At 36.3% G+C, this 3,511-nt stretch overlaps 1 non-coding gene across 1 annotated transcript; it reads left to right on the forward strand.

Annotated features, from left to right (window-relative positions):
* The first annotated feature begins 2,943 nt into the window (after nucleotides 1-2,943).
* On the forward strand, nucleotides 2,944-3,050 carry LOC123323493. Its single transcript, XR_006539434.1, has one exon. It is a non-coding gene; the product is annotated as a U6 spliceosomal RNA (small nuclear RNA).
* The last annotated feature ends 461 nt before the right edge of the window (nucleotides 3,051-3,511 follow it).

A 3,511-nucleotide genomic window follows, 5' to 3' on the forward strand; every position in this document is an offset into this window, starting at 1 on the left:
GACTTCTTTATAAGACACAGAAAATTACCATTTTAAAGGAAAAACATCAAACATTACTATTCCTAATGCTGTTCTATACAAGGTTTTAACAAGACTGAAAGTCCTGTAATATGTCTGTATGATGAACTGAAGTTTTCATTAATGCATGAGTTACAGATCTGGTAGTAAAAGGTGATTGCAGAGATAAGATTTAAAAAACTAATTCCCAATTATAATTCTGATTTTTTTTTAGGATGGACATTATATACTAGCAATCTAAATAGCACTATTTTACCTCTTAATTAGATAAGACTGCAGGTTTATATTGGCTATAGAAATGGGTAGTAATATCAATGATAGAACCTATCCACATATTAGGCAGCACTCTTAAAGTAGACAGGAAATACATAATATTAACTGACACTCTTGTAACATTTTCTATTAATAGGATCTTTTCCAAGCACTTGATAAACTTAACATACATAATCCTTCAAGAGTTCTGTGAGGGGCTGCCTGGGTGGCTCCGTTGGTTAAGTGTCTGGTTGGTTAAGCATCTGACTTTGGCTCAGGTCGTGATCTCATGGTCATGGGATCAAGCCCCACTTTGGGCTCCGCACTCAGCGGGAGACTGTTTCTTTTCCTCTGGTCCTCCCCCTGCTTGTGCGCTCGCTCACCTGCGCGCACTCTCTCCCCATAAATAAATAATATCAAAAAAAACAGTTCTGGGAGGAAACTGTTGGTATTTTAATAGAGAAGGAAACCAAGGTACATGGAGGAGCTATGCCCAGAGTCACAGCCATTAACTGAAAGATCTGGAATTCACACCCAGGCATTCTGTCAACAGTGTATATGCTCTTTAACTCTGGGATATACAAGTCACTGGAGCTTATTTGAATATTTTAATGTTATTTTTATTCACAAAGGTTTTAAAACATAGGGCCAAGCTACAACTTGACAACTGAGGGTTCTAGAGGGGAGGGGGGTGGGAGGATGGGTTAGCCTGGTGATGGGTATTAAAGAGGGCACATTCTGCATGGAGCACTGAGTGTTATACGCAAACAATGAATCATGGAACACTTCATCTAAAACTAATGATGTAATGTGATTAACATAACATAATAATAATAAAAAAAAGTCAGTAATTATTCAGCCCCATCCATCTAATAGGGTTGACAGGAGAGAACTTCATTAAATTGGATCATTGTTTCAGTGTTACCCAAGCAGGTTGTGGGAATTAAATGTATCCAGATATTCGTTCTTTGAAAATGGTAAAGTATTGTTATCTCTGCCTGCTGACTTTATCATATGCTATAGCTGGCTATCTTAAAACCATACATCCATGGTTTTTGATATGCTTTAAATACTTAGTAATGCACAACATTAATAATTTAAGGAAACTATATGATTATCTCAAAAGATAACAGTTACAATTTAATAAAATTTATTCAGGGTAAAATTTTTTAGTAAACTGGGATGAGAATATTTTTATCTGAATGATTATGGCAAAACTGATAGCATTTTGACTGAGATGGGGAATACAAGGAAGATGACTATTATCACTACCCCTCTTCATCATGATACTAGAAGTACTAATCAGTGCAATAGGCTGAAAAAAAATGAAATTATAGAATTGGAAAGAGAATAGCAAACATCTTTATTTGTGGACTGTAGCATTGTATTCCTGTAAAAACAAAATAATCTTCAAAAAACAACCTGAGTTTAAAAGCCTTAGCAAGGTTTCTGGACTTAAAAAAATCAGTATAGTAAAATTAGGTAGTGACTTGAGCGAAAATTGCAGATTAGGCCTTTCCATAAATCCTCTTCTCCATAAAAGCAATGAGAACATGGAAAACATTCTCAGCATCAAATTTTTTTCCAAACTCTGGAAATTAAGCAAAGGTCTTCAGCAATCCAGGTAGTGTTTATTGAAAAACAATGACTAGACTTTTGGTTTTGGCTCAGGTCATGATCTCAGGGTCACAATATCGAGTTCCGCGTCAGGTTCCATGCTCAGCATGGAGTCTGCTTGAGATTCTCTCTCTCCCTCTCACTCTGCCCGCTCATGTGTGTGCACGCTCTCTCTCTCTCTCTCTCAAATAAATAAATCTTAAAAAAAAAACAGTGACTGAATCTTGTTAAGTATAATGACCCTCCACTCCTTTTTCTGAGGTAACTCTCAAAACCAGCAACTTGGGGACAGGAGTAAGCTTGCAGCTCCATCCAAGCCCCATTCCCAGAAAGTCGTCATTATTTTCCCTGTCTGGTTGGTCCACGGAAGATCTTACTCTTAATACTGTCTTTATTTGACCTGATTGAGAGTTCACATAGTATTAACAGCCTTTTATGGGGATGAGTCTTGAAAACAATAAAAGGCAAATACTTAACATTGCAGTTGCCTATAGTAGAAGCTAAAAGTTGAAGTAAACAATAGGCTAATCCAAAAGCTTGAAAGTAAAATCCAAGTAACAAGATATATATGCAATGCTTTGAAAAGCTACAGTATCTTTCTCAGAGTCCAAAAGGCCATGCACATGCATAGAGCTTTGTACATACCCAGAATTGTACATAGTGTAGGAAAGCCCTAAGAATATTCTAGTCTCTAACCTCAGGCTGAGCTTAAGGTTTTGCCAATACAGGAAGTGAAGATAAGAGTTATACAGTACCTTGCTGAACTTTGGTATCACCAACCTGCACACACAGCCCCTTAGGAAAGATTGCAGATTTATTGGTTCCAGGAATTTAAGCAAATTTCTGTCTAATCATTAGTTGGCCTGTAAGATGCTGAAGAGAGACTTCAGTGGCCACATGTGACAAAGACTATCAGCTGTCTTGAATTCAGAAAAGTCGCTAAACACACAAAATAATAACAGGCAAAAAACAAACTTTGGGGAGGGAGTACAGTCTAATCTCCAGAATTGCCACATTATATTAGTTTAAATGCCCAGTTTAAGAAGAAAAATATTAGTACTTGCTTTGGCAGCACATACACTAAAATTGGAATGATAAAGAGAACATTGGCATGGCCCCTGTGCAAGGATAACCTGCAGATTTGCGAAGCATTCCATAAAACAGAAACTAGATGTGGAAAAAAAAATTAATGGCCCATCTCTAGGAAGAAAAAATAAAAGCCAACAATTTTCTCTAGAGCCCATATCTTGGACTTAATGGAAAAAGTTTAAATCAGCCAGTTCAACTATGTTTAAAGAACTGAAAAAAAAGAAGTTTAAAGAACTAAAGGAAAATATGAGCATGTGTCTCACCAAAAGAGAATATTAAAGAAGAGATAGAAATCACATGAAAATGGATAAAATTTAGAATTTCTGGAGTGGAAAAAAAATGTAAGAATTAAATATCAGGTTCTGTGTGTAAGGAGCTTGGAAGTCACCATTCTGTCCTAACATCCAGTGAGAAAAAAATGAACAGACTTAAAAATGAACAGTTGTCCTAGGATCCATAAAAGAGATCAGGACACAAGGAAGACTATAATTCTCAAGATAAAGAAACATAGACAAATACTGGGAGTCAAAGATCA

The sequence above is a fragment of the Neomonachus schauinslandi genome, chromosome X, assembly GCF_002201575.2.
Source record: "Neomonachus schauinslandi chromosome X, ASM220157v2, whole genome shotgun sequence".
In the NCBI taxonomy this organism is placed as follows: Eukaryota; Metazoa; Chordata; class Mammalia; order Carnivora; family Phocidae; genus Neomonachus; species Neomonachus schauinslandi.